The sequence below is a fragment of the Mesoplodon bidens genome (genome assembly GCF_964165515.1).
Source record: "Mesoplodon bidens genome assembly, chromosome: 4".
Lineage (NCBI taxonomy): Eukaryota > Metazoa > Chordata > Mammalia > Artiodactyla > Ziphiidae > Mesoplodon > Mesoplodon bidens.
This window is the reverse complement of record NC_138160.1, coordinates 45,419,628-45,432,216: the sequence shown is the minus strand read 5'-3', so window position 1 is coordinate 45,432,216 and position 12,589 is coordinate 45,419,628. Positions and strand designations below refer to the sequence as shown.

The 12,589-nt window shown below is 40.0% G+C and overlaps 2 pseudogenes across 2 annotated transcripts; one reads left to right on the top strand and one right to left on the bottom strand.

Annotated features, from left to right (window-relative positions):
- Positions 1 to 4,602: 4,602 nt before the first annotated feature.
- LOC308616315 (large ribosomal subunit protein uL30-like) lies at positions 4,603 to 5,373 on the top strand (annotated as a pseudogene). The gene has a single exon. The product of its transcript is annotated as a large ribosomal subunit protein uL30-like (transcript).
- Positions 5,374 to 8,442: 3,069 nt separating this feature from the next.
- LOC308616314 (ferritin light chain-like) lies at positions 8,443 to 10,154 on the bottom strand (annotated as a pseudogene). Its single transcript has 2 exons — positions 10,090 to 10,154; positions 8,443 to 9,175 (listed from the first exon to the last, which is right to left on the bottom strand). The product of its transcript is annotated as a ferritin light chain-like (transcript).
- Positions 10,155 to 12,589: the final 2,435 nt, after the last annotated feature.

Below are 12,589 nucleotides of genomic sequence, written 5' to 3'. Positions count from 1 at the left end.
GAGGGTCAGTCACATCACAACGTAGTTGAGTACTTGGTATCTAGTGGCTCTTTAGTTATTAATTTGATCAAAATGTAAAGACATTTGCAATAACAAATGACATAAATGACATGCCTCTGTCATTGTAGGGAAGGACCTAGGGTTCAATATGTCTACTGTGACTTGGCATTCCATTTGTCTGAATTCTAGTATCTTCCAGAGTTCTAAGCACTTGGCCAGCATTGCCTTCAGTCCTCAAAACAACCTCCCAAGGCAAGTAGGAGGCAGGTGCTGTTGTCCGTGAACTTCACAGGTTAACAAAGGCACAGAGGGACCCAGTGATTCATCTACCCAGTTGGTGGGCATCTGTGGTTCCCTTGCTTCCCCTCCAGTGTGTTTCCCTGTGGCATTTTGCTGTCAGCCTGCCCATCCCCTGAGGATAGTTGGGCTGTGGTGGAAGGTCAATCGGATGAGTCATTCAAACATCTGAATTGCCTTTCTGCTGCTGAGAAAATGCCCTTAATGCAGGCTGCCCTGATGAGCACTTGAGGTGTGGCGCTGAATAAAACTGCACACCACCCAGCCTGCCCCCAGAGCCGTATGTCACGTGTTTACCACTCAGACTCCATAAATCTTAATCCACTTCATCCTCAACAACAGCTTAGTCAGTATGAAGTACTTCTAATAATAGCAGCAGCAGACAAGCATACACAATACCTGTCATCCTGAAGGTGCTTTAGGAAACTATGCACAGGTGTTTCTGTGTCTGCTCATAACTTTAACCGTGCATCTGGAACCAGCTGTTCATGGTGAGGTAGATGGAAACATTTGGTAACCGGGAAGTCTCGGGGCTATACCTTAGGAATTCAGTAGAGAATATAACTAGGTCCAGCTGACCCCATTAGGCACATCACCTGTCGTGAACTTGCATTCCTAGGAGTCGGGAAACCAGCATTTACCAAGCATGTTTTAAGAATCTTTTGGTTTACATGGAATGTAGAACTATAATGGGTCCAGCAGGTGCAGAGGGGAGCCAGCTGTGAAAGGGTTAATAGGTCAGGTAGCCTAAGAGCTAAGTTTAGAAACTCAGGAAGTGGTCATTTGTTGGACCTATGGAAATGGAAACTGGTAGGGGAGAGAGGAGAAGAGAGGGGAGAGAGAGAGAATGAGTGAGAGAGAGAGAGAGAGAGAGAGAGAGAATCTTCTTGTTGCTGTTTCAAAGAAGGGGGGATTTAAATGATTGATTGGAGAGATCATGAGCCTGGTGGGTTCCCAGGGAGTGTGGAGAGTAAACAACACAATTAATTGGCAAATGAAAAAGAGGCCGAACTGATATGGGATCCAGGAGGATTGTGAGGTACATTCGCCCTCCTCCTCATTCTGCAGATGAGATATGGTCTTTTGCCCAGAGCCACATTTCAAGTATGAGAGTCTGAGATAGAAGTAATGGGAACTGGAGAAGACAGATGATGACAGGGAGAGAGGAAAAGAGAATTTGAGATTAACGAGTTGCTTCAAGTTCCTGAAATGGAAACATATGTAACACATAGAAACAAATATAAACATACACAACATAAAAACATCTATGACTCTTCTAGGAGAAAATCTTGATTCCGTGATTTTACTCCATAAATAAATCCACCTTGTCATTTATTTTGATAAATGAGCTTTTATTCATGGATCCAAGTCTATTTATAAACATTTCCTAGTTTAGGATCTAACTGGTTTGAAGACTTACGTAAAACCTGTTCTTTACAGAAACTAATTTTGATCTCCACACTATGACAACTCAGTTTTTAGTCAACCACAGAAGGAGAAATAATCTTATAAGCATGGGCCTGAAGGTAGAAAACCACTGTAACATTTACAATACAAGTCATATTCTGGAGGGGAATATACTCAGTATCAAAAGAATTACAGTGGGTAGGGCAGTTATCAAGTTTCACTTCCTTCTTCTTCAGTCATAATTTTACAGGAGTGCCATGCCAAGTCATCAAACCAGAATTACATATTAAATCGTACTCACAGGCTTGGGTATGATTTCAAGGGTTTCTGGAGTGACTATAAATATTTTCATTGACCTTAAGTGGCTAAACTGTGCATTCCTTTTTTTTTCCCTCCAAATGTATACTCTGAGAAATTTCCCCCATTCAGAAAAGTTGTTGGAATACGTTTAGTGAACAACCATATACCACCCTCTTAGATTCAACAATGGTTAATTAATATTTTGCCATATTTTCTTTTTCTTTCTCTGGACATTAATTGAAAGTAAGTGTAGATATCATGGCATTTTACTCTTAAACACAAGCTTGACACTTGTCATGCCATGAGAAAGTGACAATTCTTGAACAAGTCAAGTCTTATTTAGAAAAGGGTGGGCAAGATGAATCATCAACATAACTTCTGGGAATGGAGGTTTCTAGAACTTAGGTAATTCTCATGCTAATTCTGTGATATCTGGTGCCATTTTACAAAGCATGCATAATAAATTTCATCTTGGTCGTTCTTGTTTCAACAATTTCAAAAGAGACAAAGCAAATCCATTTTAGTTCTGTACTTTCATGTCCATTTGCATCATTTCTTCAGAAACACCTCTTTATTACCGTGTCCTCTTGCACACACTAGAAGATAGAACTTGCTTTCTTTCCTCTCAGCATACTAAGTACTAGAGTTATTTTACAATATTTATTTGGGGCTGTTAATGAGAGAGTTAAGATCTTTCATTATTTTACCTTGAATCATAATAAAATACTTTCCAAGGTGAAACATGTTAAAGGTCACATTAACACTTGCTGATGATTACAAGGCATTACTGTATGGAACACTATAATAATGGCTGTGTACTCCAGAAAAATAATTATAGTCCTTTAATGCACTCATAATAGCTCTGCAATTTTTAACTGCTGTTTTGTTCCCAACCCATCTTGTACACAAATACAGAACTTAGTGCCAGTTTATCAGTGGCTAGATTATAGAAGAGAGAAATGATTCATTAGGAAGCTACAGATGTCCTGTCTTTGCTTCAGAACACACCAGAGAAATTTAATTCAAAGTTCTAAGAAAAATTTGATAGGCAGATGGGATATGAACCTAATGAACAAGCTACAGAAAAACACTCTAATATGTCAAACCCCTCTCTGGCACTTTCCTTCCTTTCTATCAACCCCCAATTCCTCATAACAGGTTAACAGGTGGCACCCATGACAAATCCTCAACAATAATGGTCTAGGGGCTTCCCTGGTGGCGCAGTGGTTGAGAGTCCGCCTGCCGATGCAGAGGACACAGGTTCGTGCCCTGGTCCGGGAAGATCCCACATGCTGCGGAGCGGCTGGGCCCGTGAGCCATGGCCGCTGAGCCTGCGCGTCCAGAGCCTGTGCTCTGCAATGGGAGAGGCCACAATGGTGAGAGGCCTGCATACCGCAAAAAAAAAACAAAAACAAAAATAATGGTCTAAAACTGGACAAAAGCCATTGTATTTGGACAATAATGATATAAAATAGAGTAAAACCCAGCTGTTTTAGGTAAAAAGTAGTTTGGCTATATATCAAGCACCTGGGAACCTGGCTCTATATTTGTATGCCTTGTTTAGCCAGACATCCTAGTCCAGTAGTTCCCAAAGTTCAGGGTGTATGAGGATCACTGAGTGTCAGAATGCTGATTCCTGATTCCTTAGTCCTAGAGGTTCTGATTTGGCAGATCTGGAGTGAGGTCCAGGAATCTTCTTTCTATTCAATCTTCCAGGTGATTCTGATACAGCCCACGATGGAACATGCTTTGACCTATACTGTTTCCAGCACTTAAGATGCCAAGAGGATGAGTCATTGGTAAGCCTGATCCATTTATGTGTGAACTGATTTAATGCTTGTCTTTGCTGGTGGCCAGTGATAATGGTCTCCATCCCATCCAAGGTTAGTCAGAAGGAACAAGGGATCCATATCCTGCAACTAAGAACCGCTGTGTGGGCTGACTCTGAAATGGATACTTTATTCTCCTGTCAGCCCAGAAACAAACTCATATGACAGGATACCTGCCTAGTAGAACAGTTGACCCTTGAACAACACAGATTTGAAGTGCATGGGTCCATTTATACACAGATTTTTTTTCAGTAGTAAAGACTACAGTACTAATATTGATTGGTTGAATCCATGGATATGGAACAGTGGATATAGGAATTGCCATTGGAGGAACTGCCAATAAGGAGGGCCAACTATAAATTATACTCAGGTTTTTTTTACTGTGCAGCAGGTCAGCGCACGTAACCCCTACACTGTTCAAGGGTCAACTGTATTTAAACAAGGTTGTGTGTGTGTGTGTGTGTGTGTGTGCACCCACAGCTGTTAGACCCAAGATTAGTCTTTTAAGGGTTTATCCCACACTCTTAATACAGTTCTGCTATAATATGACACATGCCTTCATAAAAATCACCATGCTATGCACAATAATAGTGCAATAAAACCCACAGGGCTTATGGGAAAAGATGCGCCCAGGGAGACAACACTCCAAAACCTCACCAGTGACACATTAAAAAAAAAAGATATAAGAACCTAATAAAAATGGTAGCACAGTTTTACACATGTTAAATGGTTAAGAAATGTATAAGTAACCTCTTTTCTGGCTGGAATCATGGAGGGTATAGAAGAGAAGGGAAAAAAGGTTTCTGCTATGCCAGATACCATCAGGAAAAAGCAAAGGAATTTTGCAGAGCTGAAGATCATGCACCTGAGAAAGAAGTTTGCCCAAAAGATGCTTCAAAAGGCAAGGAGGAAGCTTATGTATGAAAAAGCTAAGCACCGTAATAAGGAAAATAGGCAGATGTACAGAAGTGAGATTTGACTGGCAAAGATGGCAAGAAAAGTGGGTAACTTCTGTGTAACTCTAGAACCCAAATGAGCATTTGTCTTCAGGATCAGAGTATCAACAGTGTGAGCCCAAAGATCTGAAAGGTGTTCCATCTTCTTTACCTTTTTCAGCTCCTCATGGCACCTTTGTTAAGCTCAGTAAGGCTCAGTTAACATGCTGAGGACTGTGGAACCATATAGTGTATGAGATACCTGAAACAGAAATCAGTAAAAGAATTGATCTACAAGCGCGGTTATAGCAAGATCAACAAGAAGGTAACTGTCCCAACAGATAACACTTCGACTGCTCGATCTCTTGGTAAATAGGACATCATCTGCATGGAGGATCTGATTCATGAGGCCCATACTGTTGGAAAATGCAAACATCTTCCTGTGGTCTTTCAAATTATCTTCTTCATAAGGTGGAATGGAGAGAAAGGCATTGCATTGTGTAGAAGGCAGAGCTGCTGGCAACAGGGGAGACCGGATCAACAGACTTCTTAGAAGGATGAACTATGGTGCCTCCCATGATTATTTTTATAATCTGGTCAGTTAATAAACAGTGACTGCTTTCAAGTTGAAAAAGAAAAGGAAATTCATAAATAATACAATAAATACGTCACTTTACCTTAAAAACAGATTTGAAATTTGTTTGAGCAAGTAGGCATTGGAAGGGCTGCAGCTTGTAGTTCATTGTACAGTGGTAGGAAGGTAAGTTATCTAACATCAGAGGAAAAATTTTAACACCAGATGTGGATGGGCACAACTCAACACACACAGTAAACTGAGGTGGCTGGTAGATATCTGAGGAGCGTGTGTGTGTGCATTTTGTGTATTCCCAGGCACCTCAGTTCAGCTGGCTGGCTGGTTTTCTGCTTTCACCTCGTATTTCTTGCTCATAAGATCTCATATAGGCCAAGGCAAGCTTGCATTATACTCATATGTTGTTTCCTAATATATCAATCACATTGGAACAAATTTGTGCTTTCAAGACAAGCATTATAGCAGACCTGACTGTACCTGTGAGGAGTTCACATCAGAAGTAATGGTTTTAAGTTGCTTAGATTCTGAGGGTAGCCAGGAGAGCATTACTGCCCTACAAGGAGTATTGCCTAAGAGGGTTTGGGGACTGAAAATATGAAGGTAAAGGTAGTGGTGTTCCCTTCTATCTTCATGGCCATCCACATGGCCATGAAGGAACTCAGCATCTCATAGGTATTGTCTTATTCCATATTTTCATAGAACAGCCTAGATTAACAATTACCCAAGGGTTTGGGTTAGCTAGATGAAGAAAAATAAATAGCATTAGAGTAAGCTTCAGAGGACTCACATTTTATTCTTAGCTCTGCAAGTTGTGTGACCTAAGGCAAGTCCCTTTATTTCGCTTGGATTCATTTTCTCATCTGTAAAATAAAGAAATTGGACTATTTTATCTCTCGAAGATTCCTCCTGGCTCCAATATCATGTGACTCTGAGGCTTTCTATGTTGATTAAATGCAGAGAAAATGAACAGTTTTCGACCTCTTTAAAACTCTCCATGTGGCTCAGCAGTTTTTTTTTTTCTCATCCCAGGTTGTCTTCCTTGGTTATTTCCCAAAGTGAAAATTCCAAATTGTTATTATTCTCAATCTCTGTTTCCACCAACAGATGGAAGTTACTGAGGCAGATCAAGTCTGAGCTCGCAAAGCTCCTTTGTTTATTTTGTTAACAGCTTTACTGAAGTAAAATTGGCATACAATAAGCCGTACATATTTAAAGAATACAATTTGATAAGTTTTGACATGCGCATACAGCCATGAAACCATCACCACCATCAAGGTAATGAACATATCCAACGCCCACAAAGGTTTGCTCGTGCCCCTTGTAATCTCATCCTCCTGCTTCCTCCCCATATACCCAGGCAACCGATCTGCTGTCCTTCATTAGAGACTAGTGCATATTTTCTAGAATGTTATGTAAATGGAATCATCAGTATGTACTGATGTATGTACTGTTGTTTTATCTGACTCCTTTCACTAAACATAATTATTTTGAGATCCATCCATATTCCTTTTGTTAATAAACAGGAGGAAAAAAAAAAGGAGCCAGGTAGTAGTCTATCATATGGCTATACCACAATTTGTTTATGCATTCACCTGTTGATGGACATTTGGGTTGTTTCCAGGTTTTTAGCCATTATATATGACTGCTATAAATATTTTTTTAAAAGTCTTTGTATGGACATATGTTTTGATTTCTCTTGGGTAAACACTTAGGAGTCGAAAGGCTGGATCACATATGGAAAGTGTATGTTTCACTTTTTAGAAACCACCCAACTATTTTCCAAAGTGGCTATACCATTTTACATTTCTATCCACACTACCTGAAAATTCCAGTTCTTCCATATCCTTGCCAAAACTTAGTATGGTCAGTAGTTTTAATTTTTGCCATTCTAATAGGTATGTAATGATCCTTTAATTTGTATTTTCCCAATGACTGACAATGTTGAGCATCTTTTCATGTGCTTATTTTCCATCTGTTTATCTTCTTTGGGGAATGTCTGTTCAAATACTTTGCCCAATTTAAACAATTGAGTTGTTTTCTATTTACTGAGGTTTCTGTAAATTGCAGTAAAATACACGTAACGTAAAATTTACCAGTGTAACCATTTTTACATGTACAGATCAGTGGCATTAAGTGCTTTCATATTGTTGTGCTACTACCACCATCATCCATCTCCAGAACTCTTTTATCTTGAAAAACTGTAACTCTACCTATTAAATAATAACTGCCCAGTTCTCCCCAACCTCAGCTCTGGAAACCACCAGCTTTCTTCCTATCTCTATGAGTCTGACTACTCTTCAGTATCTCGTATGAGTGGAATCAATACGGTGTTTGTCTTTTTGTGACTGGCTTCTTTCACTTAGCATAATTCCCTCAAGATTCATCTACATTGTAGCATGTGTCAGGATTCCCTTTCTTTTTAAGGCTGAGTAATATTTCATTGTATGTATATACCACATTTTCCCATTCCTTTGTTGGTGGACACTTGAGTTGCTTTCACTTTTTAAAAATTAATTAATTAATTTTTGGCTGCGTTGGGTCTTTGTTGCTGCGCTCAGGCTTTCTCTAGTTGCTGCGAGCGGGGGCTACTCTTCTGTTGTGCTGCGCGGGCTTCTCATCGTGGTGGCTTCTGTTTCGGAGCACAGGCTCTAGGCGTGCGGGCTTCAGTAGTTGTGGCACGCACGGGCTTAGTTGCTCCGCGGCATGTGGGATCTTCCCCAACCAGGGCTCGAACCCGTGTGCCCTGCACTGGCAGGCAGATTCTGAACCACTGCGCCACCAGGGAAGTCCCTGCTTTCACTTTTTGGCTTACTGTGAATAACAGGCTATATGAACACAAATGTAGAAATATCTTTTCCAGCCCCTGCTTTTAATAACTGAGTTTTGAGAATTCTTTATATATTATGAATACAAGACCTTTATCAGAAATACGATTCACAAACATTTTTTCCTAGTCTGTGCCTTTTCTTTTTATTTTCTTAATGTATTTCAAAGAGAAGAAGTTTTAAGTTTTGATTTAGTCCAGTTTATAATTGTTGGCTTTAGATCTAAGAAATTTTTGCCTAACTTGAGATCACAATGACTTGGGAACTTCTCCTGGGTTTTTTTTGTTGTTGTTGTTTTTTTTCCCTGTAGAAAGCTTTATTGTTCCCACTTGGTCCAAAGCTCAGGAAAAGGCTCCAGGGTGGTTAAAATGATGCCTAGTGGCTGCAGAGAAAGGCTTCAGGCAGAAGCCCTGACAACAGAAGGGCTCCTCAAAAGCCGCTGGGCTCCAGAGGCTCTGAGTCGTGCTTGAGGGTGAGCCTTGAAAAGAAACTCGCCCAGCCCAACCTGGGGGCCAGGCCAGCCTGTGAGGTTAGTCAGGTGGTCGCCCATCTTCTTGATGAGTTTCACCTGCTCTTCTAGGAAGTGGCTCTCCAGGAAGTCACAGAGGTGGGGTCTGCCGGGGCAGGGGCATGCAGATCCAAAAGGGCCTGGTTCAAGTTCATCTCCCTGAGAACAGCGGCTTCCATAACGTCCTGGGGTTTACCCCGCTCATCTTGAGATGGCGTCTGCAGGTCCCGGAAGAGGGCGTGGCTGCTCTGCTCGTTTTGCATTTTCAAGAGCAGCTAGGCGCCCTCGGGCTTCTCCTCCGACAATTCGCGGAAGAAGGGGTCCGTGCCCTCCAGAGCCACGTCCTCCCAGGGGAAATAGAAGCCCAAAGAGAGCTAAGTGCCCGCAGATGCATGTTGACCGGGGTGGGGGGGTGTAGACGGTACTCTCCACCTGGGTAGAATAATTCTGACGAATCTGGGAGCTCGTGGTGTTGGCTGGTCCTAGAGGCGGAGGGTGGCTAAGGGGTTGATTCTGACGGTTGCAACTGGAGAAAAGGTTGGAGGGTGCTGCGAGACTGGAGGAAAGGGCGTCCCTGGGTCTGTTCTGTCCAAATGCTACTGAAGCAAGAGACAAATACACAGGACCCTCTGGCCTTGTGAACTGCGGAACTTCTGATAGGCGTTTTGTTTTGTGGTACGCGGGTCTGTCATTATTGTGGCCTCTCCCGTTGTGGAGCACAGGCTCCGGACGCGCAGACTCAGCAGCCATGGCTCACGGGCCCAGGCGCTCTGCGGCATGTGGGATCTTCCCGGCCCGGGGCACGAACCCGTGTCCCCTGCATTGGAAGGCGGATTCTCAACTATTGCGCCACCAGGGAAGCCCCTGATAGACGTTTTTTAAGACACATTTTATAGTTTTAGGTTTAAGGTTACAATTGGTACTATGATCCATTTTTAGTTAATCTTTTAAATGATGCAAGGTGTGGATCAGAATTCATTTTTGCGTATAGGAATATCCAGTAGCTCCTGCATCATTTGTGGAGAAGGCTATCTTTTCTTCACTGCATTGCTTTTGTATCTTTGTAAAAAGCAGTTATTCATATATGTGTAGGCCTCTTTGTGGACTCAGTCTATTTCACTGATCTGTTTGTCTTTCTTGATGCCACACTATCTCGATTACTGTAGCTTTATGATGTCTTGAAGTGAGGTAGCATTAATCCTCCAATTTTGTTTTCCTTTTTCAAAGACACTTTGGCTATTCGAGATCCTTTGCATTACCGTATGAATTTTAGAATCAGCTTGTCTGTTTCTACAAAAAAGCTTGCTGGGTTTTGATTGGGATGGTGTTGAAACTATAGAACAATTTGAGGAGAATTGACATCTTAACAATACTGAGTTTTCCATGAACACCATACCTCTTCCATTTATTAAAGTCTTCCTTAATTTTTCTCAGCAATGTTTTATAGTTTTCACTGTACATAGCTTGCATATTTTTGGTCAGATTTATCCCTAAGTATTTCATATTTTTATGTTATTTTAAATGTAAATTTTAATTCAATTTCTAATTGTTAGTTGCTAGTGTATAGAAATACAATTGTTTTTATATATTGACCTTGAGTCCTGCAACTTGCTAAAACTCATTTAGTTAATTAATTAATTAATACAATTTTTAAACGTTACTTTCCATTTACAGTTATTACAAAATATTGGCTATATTCCCTGTGTTGTGCAATACATTCTTGAGCCTGTCTTACACCCAGTGGTTTGTACCTCCCACTCTCCTACCCCTATATTGCCCCCCTGCCCCACTAGTAACCACTAGTTTGTTCTCTATATCTGTGAGTCTGCTTCTTTTTTGTTATATTCACTAGTTTGTTGTATTTTTTAGATTCCACATGTACGTGATATTATACAGTATTTGTCTTTCTCTGTCTGACTTATTTCACTTAGCATAATGCCCTCTAAGCCCATCCATGTTGCTGCAAATGGCAAAATTTTGTTCTTTTTTATGGCTGAGTAGTATTCCATTGTGTGTGTGTGTGTGTGCGTGTGTATGTGTGTGTATATATATATATATATATATATATATATGCCACATTTTCTTTATCCATTCATCTGTTGATGGACACTTAGGTTGCTTCCATATCTTGGCAATTGTAAATAATGCTGCTATGAACATTGGGGTGCATGTATCTTTTCGAGTTAGTGTTTTTGTTTTTTTCAGATATATACCCAGGAGTGGAATTGCTGGTGCTAAACTCATTTATTAATTCTAGTACCTTTTAAATAAATTCCATCTGATTTTCTACATAGACAATCCTGTCTTCTATAAATAAAGACAGTTTTACTTTTTTCTAATCTGGCACCTATTTCTTTATTTTAACCATATTGCACTGGTTAGACCCTCCAATATAACATTGAATAGAAATGTCAAAAGTGCATATCTTTGTCTTATTCCTGAACATACGTGGGTACATATTCAATATTCACTATTAAATATGGTGTTAGCCATAGGTTTTTTGTAAAGGCACCTTATCAGATTGAAGAAGTTCTCTTCCCAGTTTGCTGAGAGTTTTTTCTTTTGTTTTTTAAAGAATTGATGATGGATTTTGTCAAATACTTTTTCTGCATCTATTGAAATGATCATACAGGGTTGTTGTTATTTTAGTTTTTAGCTTAAAAAAATCCTGTATGGTGAGTTAAGTTGACTGATATTTGAATGTTAGGCCAATTTTACATTCTTGGGATAAGTGCCATGTAATGGGGATACATTGGGATAAACTCTATGTAATTATGATATATTATCATTTTTATATATAGTTAGATACAAATTGCACTTAAAATTTATTTGAAATTTTTGCATCTATGTTCTTTAGTGATATGGCTCCGTAGTTTTCTTGTAATATCTCTCTGGTTTTGGTATCAGGTTTATGCTGGCCGCATAGGTGAGTTAAGAAGTGTTCTATCCTCTTCAATTTTCTGGAGAAGTTTGTGTAGAATTAGTGTTATTCCTTAAATATTTGGTAGAATTTAGTAAAGACATCTGGTCCTGGACTTTTCTTTGGGGAGGATATTTAACTATAAACTCAATTTCTTTAACAGATATAGGGCTATACAAGTTATTTACTTCTCCTTGAAGTAAACTTTGGTAGTTTGTAGAATTTCTCCATTTTATTTTATTTTTTATTTTTTCTGTATTTTCTTTATTTATTTTTGGCTGCATTGGGTCTTCATTGCTGCACGCGGGCTTTCTCTAGTTGGGGTGAGCGGGGGCTACTCTTCGTTGTGGTGCACAGGCTTCTCATTGTGGTGGCTTCTCTTGTTGCAGCACATGAGCTCTGGGCATGCGGGCTTCAGTAGTTGTGGCACACGAGCTCAGTAGTTGTGGCTCGAGGGCTCTAGAGTGCAGGCTCAGTAGTTGTGGCACATGAGCTCAGTTGCTCTGTGGCATGTGGGATCTTCCCGGACTAGGAATCAAACCCGTGTCCCCTGAATTGGCAAGCAGATTCTTAACCACTGCGGCACCAGGGAAGTCCCGAACTTCTCCATTTTATTTTCTAAGTTGTTGAATTTACTGGCACAAAATTATTCATTATATTTTCTTATTATTCTTTCAATACCTTAGACTCTCTAGTGATACCACTTCTCTCATTCTTGATACTGGTCTTCTTTCTTTTTCTTTTCTGTGCCTTCTTTCTTTTTCTTTTTCTGATCAATCTGGCTAGAGTTTTATTAATTTTATTGATTTTAAAGAACCAACTTTTAGTTTTACTGATTTCTATTGTTTTCCTGTTTTCTATTTCATTGATTTCTTCTTGATTTTTATCATTTCCTCTCTTTTGCTACTTTGGATTTCATTCATTTTTTTCCCCACTAGTTTCATAAGGCAAAAGGTGAGGCATTTAGTAGCATAAA